The sequence below is a fragment of the Poeciliopsis prolifica genome, unplaced genomic scaffold (assembly GCF_027474105.1).
Source record: "Poeciliopsis prolifica strain line A6 unplaced genomic scaffold, Auburn_PproV2 SCAFFOLD021, whole genome shotgun sequence".
NCBI classification, from domain to species: domain Eukaryota; kingdom Metazoa; phylum Chordata; class Actinopteri; order Cyprinodontiformes; family Poeciliidae; genus Poeciliopsis; species Poeciliopsis prolifica.
In genome coordinates, this window is record NW_026562396.1 from 7,229,832 (window position 1) to 7,247,788 (window position 17,957).

A 17,957-nucleotide genomic window follows, 5' to 3' on the forward strand; every position below is an offset into this window, starting at 1 on the left:
TCAGAACACATACTTGGATTTAGAAAGAGATTTCTGGAGCCTTTCCAGAAGTTTCCCATAGGACTTTTAAGATGGAGAATTTGAAAATATTCTCCATTGGAAATTTTCTATTGAAATCTTTAGAATTAATTGAACTTATAGCAAACACAGATATAAACATTTTTTGTTTAACCAAATTCAAACATCCATGTGCTAATTTCAAAGTAAAATAATTAATTACCATATGAAAAGATATATTACTGTAGATTGAACATAATTGCGAAATAAAATAATACAAAGTAACTTTTTTTGTTGTACTCCATGGGCGCAAATGTGTGGCTTAAGCAAACTTGTCTACTGAGTTACGAAATACAAAAGTTCACGTTTGCAGGTTCTTGGTTTAGCATAGATGTAGCAAACCCCTGAGGTGCTGCAAATGTTTAGGTATTCTGATTAATGAGAATCTAGCTTTTAAACCTCACATTAACAAACTAGTTTCTAAGGTAAAACTTAAATTGGGATTGCTTTTTAGAAACAAAAAGTGCTTCTCACATCAACTCAGGGCTAGAAAGCTACAAAATGTTTGTTTTTACTGACTGCAGACTTACTCACTTGCTGGTTTTGACTATAAATGTATCTTTGGGCGTCTTCCTACATATTTATGCTCACGTTTGTCTAGAGAACGATTAAAAAAGTTATCTCTTATCTGGAGGTAATTTAGATAAACTCTAAAGGACAGAAAAATCCAATCACTTGGCCCTAACGTGTGATTGTGATTTTTCTTGGTTATGTATGTTGTGTATTTTGTCTTGCATCTTGCATCATTTGTTATAAGTTTTTTTGCTGCCATCTTGGCCAGGTCACGCTTGGAAAATAGTTTTTTTTTTTTTACTCTCAATGAATAGTTTTTTCCCGCTAAATAAAGAATATATACAACTAAAAATAGCACCCTCTAGTAACACAAAATTACTTATCGCTAAAATTCAGAGGATTTAGCAAAATCACTTGATCGTACCATAAAGTAATATATTTCTTGTCAGGAAAGCCTCTCTCCCAACACCTTAGTTAGCAAATCTGGAAGATCGGCCTAAATATTTTTCTCCATGAAGGAAATCAGGCTCCTAAATGGGAGGTTTCAAAACAACTATGATGGCAATGTTTATATTCCAGGTGTCACTTCTAAATATTAATGTCTAATATTAATGATAGGTAAACATCTCCCCTGCTAGTTTAATGCCAATGGGACTGTGCAGCACCACAGTTTGCTTGGCATAGTGCATTTCCATGCGTGGTTAAGTCTAATAACAATTGCCTATTATATTTCTTCCCACGCTGATGAGTCTAACCACCGTCTAAATATATTCCACACCTCTCTATTCGTGTCCTGCCAGACCCTTGGGATCCTATTTTCATTGCAAGGCTTGTAAAGGTATCTGCTTAAATGTAAATGTATCCTTAAAGGCAGAGCTTGTATATCCTCTGTGAGCACTGTGCATTATACTTTGTAATTATCCATTGTGTGCAGAGAAACTGCCATAATGTTTTTTTCATCATCAGGTAATCCTTTCCTAAGTATCACTAAAGTTTAGCAGCTTCCTCATTATGCTGACTTCGTCTTCAAGGTTATTCCCAGTCATTTGCTTTCTGAGAGCGATGCCTGGCGTCTGGCTTTGATACTTGCTCCGATTGTTGTTGTTGTTTCTGTCAAAGTCAAAAACTATGGCTGCGGAGGTGTTTATTTTTTATTTTTTTTACAAGTATATTTTGCTTTAAGCTGAGCTCAGCTACTGGTGGAGGTAAAAAAAAAAAAAGGAAAAAAAAGTAATTTTCATTTTGATGTAAATGAGGACAGACTGTGGTTTTTAACGCTTTGTTAGATTAAACCCATTGCACCGTTCTTGTAACCAGCCTCCTATATCCTTAGTAAATTAGCCCGTGGTCCAGTTTACTTGCACTAAATGGATCTGTCCATCAGCTTGTCTCTGAGTTGTTAGGGCAGAGGTTTCGTTGTTTCTATCATGCCTGCTTTGGATCCCCTGACTGAGAGAAGCTGATTGTTGGAAACGTTGCAAAGGATTTTATTCTTTGAGTCCTTTCAAGTTATTTTAGAAGGCGCCAAATGGCTCTGAACCTCTGTGAAAGTACAGGGAGTTTTTTTATTTCTTTTTTCACCTCTGACCCTCTCTCACTCAACCAATCCACTCTGAAACACTCTTACTTAGTGATCTCTCGAGGGACATTGAGGGATTTGAATGTGATGAACAATGCATGTGTGAGAATTGCGTTGTATTCATTTGGGTGACGGATAAGACGGCAGGTCGGATTGCATCCTGACAGGGAGCAAATGGAAGCCTGAGTGTGTTTTTTTTTTTAGCAGATAGTTTTTCTGGCAGGTTTTTTAATTTGCGCAGATTTCCATCGTTTGCAACGGCAGACTTTCTTACTGCGTCAGTTTTTGTTTTGACATTTTCAGGCAGTTAGTGGTGCCTGTAGGGTTTTCATCTAGAATTAAACCGCATTGCATCAGCTCTCATGTGTAAAATATAATAAAGGGATGATAATTAGTGTCAGTTATGTGCTACAAACAGCTTCCTGACCAAACTATAACTGGAATGGATTATGAAGAGAGTTCTTAAAAGACGAGACAAGACAAGAACAAGACAAAGGAATGATGACAAGTGTAGACAGCTGACATCCGAACACAACACAAACAGATTTTCCCTCCATCCCAAGTCAGATATTATTACTTCCTCTCAGATTACATGTAGTATGTGCAATATCTGGAAACTGAAATGAATCCTCTCCCTGATGACCGGTTAGACGGTAATCATTTAAAACTGGTTTCCATAATGCTAAACGTCAGAGCCTATAGCTATAGCTATGTTGCCTTTAAAAGCTTCAAGTAGGGGGACGTCGTGTGTGACACAATTAAATTCCACCCGAGTTAATTCAAACTGTTTAATGATGCAAGGAGAACAATTTCTTTCTCAGTGGGGTGGTCCGCATGGGCTACGAGGAAGGAACAGTTCAGAGAGACGCGCAGAGAGGATGTCTTGATTTAAAGAGATGTGTTGGTTGTTGGGGTGTTGTAGCTGGTAATTTTATGATGTTAAATCTGTGTGGAGTGCATTTGTTCCAATTATTTCACACACCAATCAGGCATAGCATTATAACATGCCTAAGAGTGTGTCGCTCCCTTTTGCTATGCTGGATCCCTAAATGTGTGCTGTGATTTGTGGCACCAACGTGCTAGCAGCAGATGTTTTAACTCCTGTAAGCTGTGGTGTGGCTCCTCTGTGGATTGGATCTGTTGTTTTGTTTTGTTTTTTCCTGTGCAGATGCTGGATTGGGTTGAGATCTGGGGTAATCTGGAGGCCAGCGGACATCTTAAGCTTATTTTTATGCACTTCAAACCGTTCTTCAACCAGTTTTAGCTTGGGGCAGGGCTCAATACCCTGTTTAGAGAGCTTATCAGAGAATACCATCTTAATGAGGCAGGTGGTCCATGTCAAAGTCACAAAATGACAGAACTATAGATAACAAGTCACAAGGGTTTCCAGAACATTGTCCAAAGCATCACACTACCTCAGTAAGTTTGCCTTTTTTCAGCAATGCATCCTCATCTTCTCCAGGTCAAGAAACACTTGCACTACTGTAGTTTTTTTCCAGGCTGGGCTATCTTGCTGGGAGAAGTCTCTGCATTCATGGAATCACCTTTTTTACCATCCCAACATTTACTTCTTAAACATCTTGAGCCACAGTAGCTCATCTGTAGAGTCGCTCCATACGGGGCAGCCTTCGCTCATCATGTGACTCATGGGACTTTTGGGGTTTACTGAGGCATTGTCGCTGTTTTGCCATCCCTCCTTCTTTGAACCACTTGAGTTGCAGTTTCCTCTGACTTAGCCATCTTGCCATTACAATTGCCCTTTAAGACATCAACTGTGAGGATAAAATGTCTACCTTCTGCTTAATATATGCCATCCATTAACAGGTACCATGACTCAAAGATAATCAGTGTTATTCACTGCAGACCGACCTCACTGTAGGGGTGAGTGGTGGTAATCTGACGCTTAATCAGTGCATGTGGCTGTAATCTCTACTGCAGATACGTTTTTTTTCTTCTATATAATAGGTTAGATTTTTATTTTTTACTTTACTCTGGTTTCTTTCTCCATGTTCTCGGCTATAAAGAACCCAAAGTTATCTGTGTGTTGTTGTTTTTTGTGTTTTTTTTTCCAGAAGTCGAGGCCAGACAGTCGGGGTGGGAGAAGGAGGAGATGAGTCTGGCGGGTAATCCCAGTCCACCTATCCATCAACCTGGAGACTGTTTCCAGCATCCCCTGCAGAATGTCAAAGCCTCACTGAGCAGAAGATGAGTCCATCATCTCTTTTCTTAGTTTCCCTTGAGTTCCCATCCAAACACATAAACACATCATGTGCCATTAGTTTCTATTGAATCCCTTTCATTCTCTCAACGGAGACGCGCAACGGCGGGTAAACGCAGTTGAATGAGTCGTGTTGCCTGCGACACGAGGAGCGGCGGGCGCTTTTGAAAACGACAGGATGTGACAGGATCCTTTGTCTGTCACTGACATCACTCTGCATGCGTTGCGATGGGGCGTGTGCCAGAGATCTGCTGTCTAATAGGAAGTGAGACACTTAAAGAGATGACCCTGCTTCAGTTGCCAGAGAGAGAGAGAGCGCGAGCGAGCGAGCCCGGCTCTCCTATTACTCTGCGACTTGCTAATTAGCGTCTGTCGCTGGAGTAACTTGTACCTGTCAGTGCGCGCCGCTCTCCTATATTCAGTAAGTCGAGGCAATTGAAAGTGAAAGCCAGCGAAGCTCCAACAAACTACAAATGGCGGATGTGAAACACTCTGATCCCTCTCCCTGACCTGACAGCTTTTACATGTAAGAAATTGTTTTTAATGAAGAAAGACAATCTCGGCTAGTTTCTACAGCTGACGCCGAATGTTTTATCTCTTCCAGCCTTCGGGGCTGTACATTTTGTTTAATTGCATCCTTTTGAACTATTTCAGCGAGTCCCAGTGCCATATGCCTATGTCTGAATACCAAAGCTATTTGTTTGAAATAAAAAAAAAATAAAAACAACCCCAGTGCCTATTTACATTAAAGAGACATGGTGAAACTGTCGGCTCATTGGTAGTTATTGGTTTTGTTCTTGGGTGGGGGACACTCTATCTTCATTCAGCCGGAACAAGGTCGAGTTTCTTACAGACGTTTCTTCCCTTCTACCGCAGGATTAGCCAGGCTGTTCAAATTCACCCTTCCACATTCCATTAGGTGATTTATCCGCCAACTACACTCCATAATGAGCAAAGCGTGAATTACGGTCAAAGTAATACAAATATTTCATTTACATGCAGATCAACTCTGACGTGCTGAATTGTTCCCAGTTAGACGCAGTCCTATTTTGGGGCTAATCTCTCTCTGTTTGCAGATGCTCAGTCATTGCAAACATTTTACTCGTTTTGAATAATGGATTTTCTCTGCGAATGTTTGTTGCTGTCATGTGCTGAATAGCTACCTTGCATCAAGTCTGACTTCAGTAACCATTACAGAAATACCTCTCAGCCTCCACACAGAAGCACATTAAACACATAGCACGCCTTTCTATCTTCACAAGGACTTTACATTGACTTCCAGTCATTTTTTTATTAATTTCTATAGCCTTACCCTGACCTTAACCATAAACCTACTCAATACCAGAACATGCATAAGCCGAAATATAAAAACTCACACAAACAGTAATTCTTGCTAAAGGGCCCAGGATTTGGGCCCCATAAGGAGGAGCGGATCCTCATAGCGTAGCATTTCTTGGAGATAGGGGCCTTGCAAGGTGAGGATTGCTAAAACACATCCACACACACTCACAAAACACTCACTGTCCTCTGTTTAAGCTGTGTGAGTGTTGATCAAACCCCAGGTTGTGCCCAAACATCCAGATCTCTGTACAGTCGTCCTTGACCTTGGTCTGTGTCCTCACGCCCCAGACGCCTGCGTGAAATTAAATTACAGATTAGTGGCTCCAGGCCCAAAGAGGGGTTTATTTGGTTGGCTCTTCTCAGAGAAGCGCTCATTTTCTCATTCAGGAATTGGGAAGGAGTGAAATGCACTGGGAATTAAGGAAGAAAGTGCCAGTCTTGGAAGATATTTTTGTATTCTGAGAGCGAGTGATGCCCAAATACTGAAATCTCTGCAAAGACTTCTAAATCTCATAGGAAGAGGGGATAGATGCCCAGTGGAAATGGGTTTTTCAGTTGTATAAACTGGGTGCTTGGAAGCAAAAATAACACTTGTCTGTATTTGTGTAGAAATACTTTTTCTCCCTCGTCAAAAAGGACAAGACTGAAAAGAAGCATCTTTTTTTTTTTCAGCCCCTGGATGTACAGTCTGGGAAATTAAAAAATTCATTCTCGTGAGACAAAAGAAGAAGACGGCAGGCTCTGTTTAATTTAGAAGTCTGTCAAGCCTTTCGCAATCCTTAATTCCAAATTGTATTCACCTTGCATAGCATTCAAATACAAGTGACCCACTCAGCTGGCAGTGAAAAAGGGTCTGGTGGTTGCTACTGCATCACAAACAGTGACTTAGAAAACACTTAGAAAAAGTGTTTTCTTAAAGATCCCCAAACCCCCCCTCCCCCGCCCCCCCCCCCCCCCCCAAAACAAAAAAAAAAAAAAAACTCTCAGAAACAAAATGTAACAGGTTTTATAACTGTTTACCTTTCATTATGTTCAATCTTCTGGCTCACAATATTTATATTTATTTTCACATCAAGAATCAAGAACAGTATGAACAAATCACACATAAAGTTGCAGCTAAGGAAGCAGCCAAAAACAATAATAGTTTGTTTGAGGCACCAATGATGTTAGGGTTATTTTGTTCAAAACACTAAAAATCTGACATTATTTAAATGTTGAAATGTTTTGTTCTTCTCTGATGTTCACTAGCAAAACCCAACACTCTATTTGCTTTAAATTGTTATGAGCTGCCTGGTGGTGCCCAGACTCTAACATGTACACAGATCCCACTTTTTTGCATATAATCAGCCTTATAAGTTTGAAACTGAACTACATTATTGGAGCTTTTTGGAGGACATTGCCAGTCATGTAACTCAAACCAGGTTGACGTTAGTATTCTCCCAATAAAATGTTAAATGTGTAACATTTGTCATTAACCATATATGGTTGTGCCTGTCTGATTTAGAGGGCATGGCTCAAATTTTATATTTCTATGTGAAAAGTAACTACGTTATTTCATACTTTTTTTTTTGGCTTTATTAGTATTTTAGGAAGTAACACATGAAGCTGTTAGGGCTTTAATTTCTATAAAATGGCAGACAAGCTGGGTTTGAAGTTGTAGATGAGCGTATAACTTTTAAACATACGTATTTAACATAAATGCTTTCCAGTACTTGTGATGTTTGCAGGTACACGTCTTCAAACTTTGAATATAAAATGTTCGTGAGCATTAAATAACCACACGCAGATGCAAATTATAGATGTGTGGCATAACTCCATGATGGAAAACCTTCCCAAACAGAAACTACAATAAAAATAACACCAGTTTGTGATGTTTAACTTTTTTTTGTGTGGTCAAAACAGTTTTTATGATGTATGTATAAAAGTTTACAGTCACACAATTTGTTTTTCCAAAAGTTTTCCTTTTTTTTTTTAATACATAATTTACCACAATCTGCCTCACACTGCAGTCCAAAGACACAGGATATTAATTATAGCCATGCTGCATTTAGCTTGATCCAAACAAAAGGCGTCATTAAAGTCATCGGTCGAATTAGGACAGCTTTGCTCTTTAATTTTTAGTACGTGATGATGCTCTGATGAAAATATTTTTTCCCCCTCAAACTTTATTTTGTGCACACTCATCAATGTGAGCCTTTTAATGCTTCATAAACAATATCCGATCAAACGGGAGGAGACAAATGGCAAGTTCTTCTCCGTGTGGATTTACACCTGGCCTGCATTCAGCTCGCAGTGGACCACCTGAGGTCAGTGGCTTTCTGGCCAGCTACTCTGGAAAAAGAGATTTGTTTGTTTCGGTTGAATAAAAAGACTGATTCACATCAGACAGCGAGCGAACGCAATTAAGCAGATGGTAGTAAAGAAAACCAGGCCCTGGATCAGGGTTGAAGGTGGCTGTGCAATTGGTTGACAAGAGGAAATACACAGCTACTCTATCACAACTTATCAAGATGGATGTACATAAATAGCTGTGGCTGCTGGTGGGTCAGCTACTTGGAGAACAGATGCAGCGAATACCATCGGTTCAGCTCACCGTCTACATTGTTACTTTTTTTTTTTAAAAAAAGGAAAAACTGTTTTTTGTTTTCTGTCAGAGATTTATGACCGTTCATGATGGTGTGGAGACAAAAAGACCAAGGAGAGGGAGTGGATTTGCATATAATATGACTCATATAAACCTCTGCTGCAATGAGCTCTTAATTGAAGTGTTCAACAAAGGTTTTCTTTTCAATATTTTAGATACAAATCCCCAAATGGGCGAACTTTCTGAGAATAATCTGTAGTTTTGTTCCACAGAAAAGTCTACGAACAGGTGAATACGCGGACATCGAACTGCAAAGAAAGTGAGATAAAATAAAGCTGGGTTTCGCAACACCTTTTGGCCGGGCCAATCTGTCACTTGCAAAAATCATCAGAGGTACGGTGCGGTTATATGCACACAAAAGTTAATACAATACTGTTGTGATTGAGAGAACATTCACGCCACACATCAAACTGCTGACAATATCTCTGTTTTATTCGCCTCACAAATTCCAGCAGCTGTTCCGCGGTGGTCTACATGCACCTCAGAGCCAATGGGAGAGCAGCTGCTCGTCTGATTGCTTTTGTCATTCATAGACTGGACTTGATTTCCTCTGAGGTCGCCAAAATTGTCCATTGAAATCTTGGCAGCTGTATTTTAAGAACAAATGTCACACGAGCCACAACTCTAGAAGACACCGAGACCGATGATGCATACAGATCACTGCCAATACCTCTGCTTTGTGCTAATACACATTTATACACAGCTATGAAAATACACAAATCTGCTGTGAGACGCGTGACAAGTGAAAGCCATCAGAATACCGCCAGGCAGCATCTCACTCCAAGCGTACTTTGAATGCAAAGACTTTTGAAGCAAAGGTCTCAAACCCCATCCTGCAACTTATAGAGGCATTCATCCCTTGTCCAACACACCTGAATCAGATGAGCAGTTCATCATCTGTGGAACTGAATGACTAAATGCGGATGAGGGAATTCAGTCATTTCATCTAAACAGAGGTGTGTGTTATTTAAGAGTGCATAGTTAAGAGAAAACTGTTGGGCTTTAAATGATTGGTTGAAACGCATTGCGATATTGTACCTTGTAATAAGCTAGGTTGGGTGTTTTTTAATTATGTGTTGAGCATTTGCAGAGACTGGGAAATATCTACTATTTCACTAATACTAAAAAAAAAAATCACTAACGACTTTAGACATTTTGCAATTATTTCTCGTCACGAAGCACTTTGCCTCACTTCTGGGTATCGTTTTTTAATTGGTGGGTAACTAGAAACCATATTTTGCATATAAAATTAGGAAAGAAGTGCTAAACTATTTATTCTAAGCACCTAATTAGCCTGCAGCACACAATAGTTTCGATAACAATACTTTTTACAAAATCTCCCTAACACATCGAACATAACAGGTACTGTCTTGTTACATTTGCCTTATCGAGGTGAGACCTGATACTGACTTGTACGCTCCATCACTGACGGAGCGTACAAATCAGACTGATAAATTTAACTCCAAGTCCATTTTTAATTACACATGTTTTATAGTAGTATAAACAGGTCTCAGTGTTTCAGACTACCGGTTAATTAAGGTCAATTAAATTATAAAACATGAGCGAAAGCAATCCTTTTTCACATAAATTGATGCCTTTTAAATCTATTGGTTCATTTACTGGACCATTCATATGGTTTTGCTTTTTATTCAGAGTTAAAGTTTTGGTCCTCCATACAAAAGCACCATCATATATTCTACAACAAATGAATAGAAACAACTGTCCACTACATGCCAAAAAGCAGTTTTTGGCATGCAAAGATGACTTGTGCCATTTTTTAAGTGGCAACTGATTTAACTCTCAGGATGTGACTAGTAAAATTTTGAAATCACCAAACAAAAAATTTGCTCCTTAGAATCTTCCTAACATCTGATAAATCACATTATTCATTTTGAGGTTATTTTTATGTGGAAACTCTAGCGTACGACTTGACTTGAACGCACACTGGGCATAAAGCACGTCGGTAAAAAGTTGTGCTGCTGGTGGCAAAGCACATTTAGGCCAGTGAACCGCTGCTGGACACAACACAGGCACTGGCCACTGATCTGATTAGTTCAGGAAACAGGCAGATGGCTGCAAGCTCCAACTCCAGTGGCATCCGGGATTCTCATGCCATCGGGAGTTCGTTTTTAAACACTGACCGCTAACCCAGCACTATGCAGCCTTAATAATTAAAAGAAAGAAAGAATAAGAAAAAAAGAAATGAATCCAACGCTTTCATCGCCTTCTCTGAATTGCAAGCGGCTTTACCGGGTATGAGATGTTGGCGTGGGGGGATTTATCAGCGTCGGAAAATGAATGTTTCAGTTGCGGGGGCAGACATGCTGGGCCGCAATAAGGAGAAAAAGACAATTGAGATGCTAAGCATGTAAGCCTCCAACAAAATTTTCAAGAATATCAGCTCTGACTATGTACAAAGACTTACTTTGTTGGGGTTTTTACACAGCTGCAGCCGTCAAATCTGAGATTAAAAAGACAACAAGTTCTTAGGCAAGGGATGGAGGATAGGATAGGATCAAGGGCTGAATCAGCATTCTACCAAGCTTTCATCAAGAAGAAGGAGATAAGCCTAAGGGAAGAGTTCTTAATGTATTTTGGATGTGCTTGACACTATTAAGCCTACACAAGTTTCGCAGGAGTCCCAAGGATTTCTGAAAACAGTTGCGCTGCTGCTCTTTCAGAGCCCCTCAACACGAGATTAAGACCGCCCTACGCTCTCTGGGATCTCTGAACGACGCAGGATGACAGCAAATTCAGAAGACCTGATTTTAGTCAGTTTAGCATCATTAGCACTCTGTGACATACTGCAGGTCCATCCTATGACATGACACAGGAACCCCATTTGAACTTTAATGTTTCTCAGGAACCTATGTGAGTGTCTTAAAAACCTAAAAGGCTTGTTATTCATGTCAAATCGCTTAAAGCTGCACAATTCTCCAAGCTCGCATGTGCAAGAGTGTAGTAAGAATGAGCTATGCAGACATTTTTGTTGGTCACTGAGTTAAATGTAAGTTGTTGGGTTTTTTTGAGTCGTCCAACAATCCTCACTATTTTTTATTGTTGACCTCAGTCCACTTTAAATCTTATGTTTTAAACTGAGCCAGGAATTGTATGACATATATTAGAAAACAGATTGATAGCTACAATATTATATGCAATTTTATTGTTATTGTTTAGCTTGTTGAGACAATAATGCCCTTTGTTTCAGCTCACTTCTAGTGCATCTGACAAAGACATTGATACAATTAAATATTTACCTTCATGCCATTAATTTACATTGAATCATTTTTTGCTGTTGAGTAATGTTTTACTTCTAGGAATCACTGCTGCTTATTTCCCAAGAGCTTGCGCTCTTCTAGGTATATACAAAAAAACAACCACAAAAAAAAACAGCCTACTAAACATAGCGGGGCATGTCATCAAAACTCTGTGATTTGCCAAATAAATGAGTCACAGCAACATTGCCTTGACACTAACATGCAATTTCGTCTTGCTATTGCCTGGGCTGATCAGTAAAATTGCACCATACCTGCAGTGATGCATCTGGCTCTCGATGGTAGCTGTGAAGGAAAGGTCAGCAGCTTGTGGTTTATTTTCGAGTTGCAACATCAAAGATTTGCGGTTGTGATTGATAGGAGTGTGGGAGCTACACCTTGTGAACACGGAGAGCCAAGGCCCTTGATTTGGGATCATATCTGCTCCAACAGACCGGGAGATCCTTGATGAGAACAATCAAAGTTGATCGAGGCAGAGGACCAACGACAAAGAAGAGACCTTGTGTTGTCATATAAAAAGAGATTTATCGGTGTGCATTCATTATTCGATGACTAAATGAAACCCGGCGCCAAGTTATTCACTTTACTGCAGGTTATATGTCTCACTTCAGAGACATTTGTTTTGTCTATAAAGCATATTTAAAAACCTAACAACGCAGCTTTGGCAGCAACCTGCTATCACAGAGAAAATGTTGTTCTTAAACCTGCTTTGAACAAAAAGAATATTTCTAGTTGAAAAGTTTTGTGGCATACAGTTGAATCCAGATATTTACATAAACTATACCACCAAATGTTTTCGCTCATCTGCCTTCGCGTATAGATTAATAAATCCAATAGTCTTACCCTTTGAAATTTCTTCTGATGTTGGCCAAGCCTTTACACGTGGTACTCAATCATCCATGTTTTTATCAACCTTATGCAACATTACCCTGTTCCCAGAAAGTTGGGAACGTGAAATGGTCCAAAGGCAACATTTACAGTTTGAGAGTTGGAGCAAAGAGTAGCACGCCGGAGTAACCTCTATTACGATCGTCACCGACATGCCAGCTGGTTGTTTGGAAGTGCTTCAAGTATTTAATCATTCTCTCTCTTTCCATGGAAAACAGAAACATGTAAAGCTGACTGAACTGTTCTGGTGCTTAATATGAAATTGTGCGCTTTGGTCAGATGAGAGAAAAAAAAAAAGACAAACATTATATTGGTGGCTCGATAAACACGTGGAAAAATCACTTCTGTTTCTTTTGTGAAGCATAAACTTTTCCAAATGCCCTGGGAGCCTTCTCCTTGTGTGGGACGTCATAAACTCTGTTTTTTTAAATACGAATCTGCAGAAAAATTAACCAAATCATATGGCCAAATCACACTGACCTTGCCTGACATAAACACAACCATCTGCCATCGGCATCCTAAGTCCCAAATGATCCATAATGATCAGAGAAAGAGGAATAGTAAGGATTCTTCTTTATATTTCAAACTAGTTAATGAATACAGGAGAAGACTTACAGCTGTCATGCTGGCGAAAGGAGTTTGAACGAAGCATTGAAACGAGAGTTACTTAAAACTGTGAAATAATGTTATTTATTAACAAAACAAAAAATTTAAAGTTGGAATTCAGTGAGATTGTGTGACTGCAATAAACAAAATCTACTTTATTTTTTAACGACTGATGTTAGCAAAAAAACATTTCTTGCACCATCATTAAAGTTTAACTGTATTAGCCATTTCATACTGGGGGGAAAAAATGCCTTTTCATCCAAATTGGCTCTTCCAACTTTCAGTCGATAAAGTAAAACAAATTGTTCCAAAGGTGGAAAAAAAAAATCTAATTGGTTATAGCTCTAGATTGTTGTGGGTTCATTGAATAAGGCTTTTTAAAAATGTGGTCCTCTTCCCCCAACAAAAAGCGAAATAAAGGAATCCGTGATGCAAATGACTGTTCAGTCGCTGCAGCGGAAGCTGAGGGAGGCATTCTGCCGCCGCAAAAACCCTCTGAGCGTAGGTTGGGAGGCACATGATCATTAAAAATGTATGTGTGTGTTAACTTTTTGTTAGCCGAACAAGTAAGATCTGGCAGAAAAAAACAACTGACACCAATTTTACATTACAGTCAAATCTGACTCTACAGAAATCACTGTGGAACAATAAGGGTGAGAGTCATTGTCTCCTTGTGCCAGAAGGATGCTGCATTTAGTCACTTAAGGCTTTTAAAACACTGATTCTGGTAATGAATTAAGATGATAAATAGTTCTTTCACAAATAATAAGTTTAAATATCTTCAAAAACTGCTGCAGTTAATAAAAAAAAAAAAAAGCATTGATGTCATTCCTCCTTCTTTTGCCCCAAGAGCAAAACCTTTGATGCAAAAGCTAGAAGATCAAAATGTCATCACTGCATCAGCAGCTTTCTTGTGTGAAAGTTTAAGGTCAGGGATTGATTGCACACCTGACCTGGATTTTAGGATTGGAGCTGAAAGATTTTGCTCAAGTTTAACATTGGAAAAAAGAAATTTGCCAAAGACCTTTAAGAAATGGGTCAGGTATAATGAAATTATTTTCTGAGAGCGAGAAAAGGAGCGAGCTCTTCGCCACAGGAGAAGCGTAAGGTTTTTGGTGCAGAAGAAAGACTGAGGAAAACCTGATTGTTTGCAGGCTGTTACACAAACTCAAAGCTTGGCGATTCGAAACCACAGACTCAATAAGTGGTGCTGCGTTGCGTCTGAGAGTGCTGGAGGAAAATGTTGGATCCTATGTCAAAAACATGGGAGTTTAGCCAGAAACAAAGCTGTGAGCAGAGATAATTTTTCTCACAGAGATAACAAGCTTGTGAGGGTTTCAGCCACAGAGGAGTATTTCTGATTCAGAGAGAACCCACTGCTTTCTGGCTGAAAAACGTTAGAAGTCCACAACCGGCGTGCGATTTTACCTTAGTAACTTTCACAAAATTGGACACTACTTTCTTAAAATGTTTAGGAAGACACTAAAGTTTCGGTAAAGACTCAAAAAAGCACCTGAAAATTCACTTCAAATATTTTGGGCTTTTCCCGAAACGAGGTAATTGAAGTCTGTAAAAAATAAAAAAAAACATGAATTGCAAGCTCTATGAAAGCCTTTGTGTTAGCTAAATGAAAGAACATTCACTTTAGCTCCCAGAAAGCTGCTGATAAGTTCTAAGAAAGTTTCAAAGGTAATCTTTATGACGCAGAACGACGAGGCTCAATGCAAATATGTTGCTCTACCTGTGAATAAACTACACCGTGTTTATTCTTATCAGCTACTTTACTCTGTAACTAAGGTCAACGCCTAACAACCACCGCTCTCAGTAAACACTTCTGTTCCCCGCCTGTGTCCATGTACAGCATATTGAATGTACACAAGACCTAAATTATATTTGCCTCCCAAGTTATTCCGCTTTATGTCCCCTTTGGACACGAGCGTTACAATGAAACTCATATACGGAGCACACTGAGTACTGAACTCTTACCCACGGTTGGCCGGACCACGGTTTTCCCCAGAAATTAGATTTAATATCTCATTAGGTGTAGTAGGGATGCACTGACATTGTGCTATGTTCCCAGAACAACTCCCTCAAAGGTGCCGAAGAGGGAGAAGTCTTGGGGAAACACACACAAAAAGGATAAAGAAAAAGGCCTCGCGCGTCGGCGGAGGCTTATTTTAGCAACAGGAAGCACGTGCGCTGTTGTCAGACTCGGTGGGTCGAGGCCGGGCCTAATTAAAGTGTTCTGCTCCGCGGAGTCCCACGCCGGTCCTGAGCGCGCAGACGCTCCCTTATTCTTTCCATCCATCACATCTACTGTAATTACTTTTGTTTACAGTGGAGGAAACGGCAGCTGTCTGATTAGAAGTTATTGAGGAGATAACTCACAGGTAATTTTGAAACGGCGCTCGGCTTCTTTCTCTCCAGGATGCAGATGAATCATTTCCTGTGTGGTGGAGGGGATGAGAGTGACCCAGACAAATCACTGCGGGGCTGTCGGATCTCTGAGCCGAGTTTCCTCCGGAGTTCTTCTTCTTCTTCTTTCTCCCCCCTCAGCTTTTCTCCATGGCTTTGATCGGTTTTCAGTGCAGTGCAATTAGCTGGATTCTTCACTGAAGTATGAAGAATTAGTACGATTTATTTTATTCCAAATTTGTGTTTCCGGTTATTTTTTTTTCTAGAATCGAGACGTTTAAAAAATGTACTTATTTTTTTACCTAATTGAGGCAAAAATAAATAATATCGTGCCGATAACCAACAGTGACCCAGCAGCACAGAGTAATGCGTGCCATAATTCATAATGTTTTTGTGTGTTTCTTCTTACAATTTGCACTCGTGTCGATATAGCACAATGGAGTCATCGGAAGAAATGGGTTTTTCACTGCTGATGAAGAAAATGAATGCGCGCAATATCAAATGTGTGATCGATACAGCCGTATCCTCCTCCAGTAAAAAGAATCAATAATGTAACAACAATATGACAACTGTTTTTAAGGCCCGCAGCAGATCCAGGAAACTCTAAGCAGAATACGGCAAGTGATTTTACACATTTTTTTTACTGTTTTTTTTTTTTTTTTTGTATGTTCAATAAATGTAATATGTTATTTCTCATTTCAGCTAATGCACCCTTAAAAAGGAAAAATAGAAAAGAAATTGAAGGCTTTCAAAACAAACTCTTGTACTTTATTCACTTTTCAAATCTATCTCGGAAGAATAAAATATTAGGTTTTGTTTATTTTACTAATTAAATAAGCATAAAAAGAACGTGGATTCATTTTACACAGAATCATGTGTTGTAAAGGGGCAGTATCATGTTCAATCACATTATTTTGAGCTTTCCATCATGTTATTCCCTCATTGAAAAAGTATCTGGAGTGTTGCCTTGATTCTTTTAAACATGTTTGAGAAATCCTTTAGTCTCTCATGGCAACCATTCAACTATAAAACATGCCTGGTTGGACAGTTTCTGAGCTTCTGCATTGCAGAGTACTCCTCTCCTTCTCAGCTCTCCTTCAGACTAGCCAGCAGCCATTAGCAAACACCTGATGGTATCTGCTGAGCTCATTATGCTAGCTGACTCTCAGTGCAATGCAGTTAAAAAGAGTTATTAAAATAGAGAAGTGATGCTGTGATGACTTCCTGAAGGCAGAGCTTCTGAAGGAGCAGGAGTTTTTAAAGAGACAGAGGCCTAGTTTCAAGTCATTAAATCGGTGAGTAAAATTTTCTTTGAAGCCATATTTCATACATATAGTGAAGGGTATATGATATGATTTTATAGCACTTGATAATGCTATAAAATGGCACTATGTGTCCGGAAAACTCATAACAATGCCCCTGTAATCATCTATTTCTGATCATGATGCACCCAATGCTGCATTAATGCATCCTGGCATTGAGGAGACCAAAGGAAGCCCTGGTTGGTGACCTTCAACTTTAGTGTCTCATCTTCCTCTTAACACAGCTCCTCCTGGGGTTTACATCGGGCTGGTTTGCTGGCCAGCCGAACACAGACAGTGACACCGCGATAATTACAGCAGGTGTTTCTGGCAGAGTGAGCCTGTGTGACAAGTCCTGGGCTGGAAAATGAAATCGGTATATCCATGAAGCTTGTCAACAGAGGGAAGGAAGATGTGAAGGAAGACACAGTGGAGCAACAGGTGATGACATGGCTGCTCGTAACAGAAGTGACTGGGGAACTTTCAGGCTGGACCTCAAGCTGTCCTTTCCACTGAGCGCCTCTCCACTCTTCCACCAGACTCTGAATGCTGACAAATCGTTTTCTATATGTGGAAATGCTAAATCTGTTTTCATCTGAGCAACAAACCCCATTTTATTTTCTCCTTAGTGCAGGTGAGAAGTGGTTTAAAAAAATCTCTCTGGTTCAGGCTGTACTTATCCCTGACACCTTTTCATCGTTTTCTAATTAACTTTTTCCATCCACTTAACTTTCCACCAATATACTTATCTGAACAGCCAACGTCTTTAGAAAAGATCTTTGGCGGCTTAAGCCTCCTTTGTTTGAAGGACAACATAAATTGGGTGTGTTAAAAATTATTTTACTTTTAGTTTCATGTCAAATTCTTATTTATCTGAAAAAAAACCCTGGCATTTGTCTTATCTGTAAGTCATAATCTCTGTAATTAACAGAAATAAACGCTTGAATTGTATCTTGCCGTGTGCAACGGCTCACAATGACGCCCTACCTGAGTTTCGAGCTGAAATACAGAAACAAATGAACTTTCAATGATACCCTAATCTATGAAGATGCACCTATAGCAGCGAGTTGGCTGTACCGTTTGAAATCGACTGGACTGCTGTTTTGCTAATTGATCAAGG

General features: G+C 39.6%; 1 protein-coding gene across 2 annotated transcripts in view; it reads left to right on the plus strand.

Annotated features, from left to right (window-relative positions):
- cd276 (CD276 molecule) overlaps window positions 1–5,131 on the plus strand; it is an 85,283-nt gene extending 80,152 nt beyond the window's left edge. For both annotated transcript variants that reach the window (XM_055044904.1, XM_055044905.1), the window contains exon 8: window positions 4,222–5,131. The gene's annotated coding sequence lies outside the window, so the exon portion shown is untranslated. The remainder of the gene's footprint in view (window positions 1–4,221) is intronic.
- The last annotated feature ends 12,826 nt before the right edge of the window (window positions 5,132–17,957 follow it).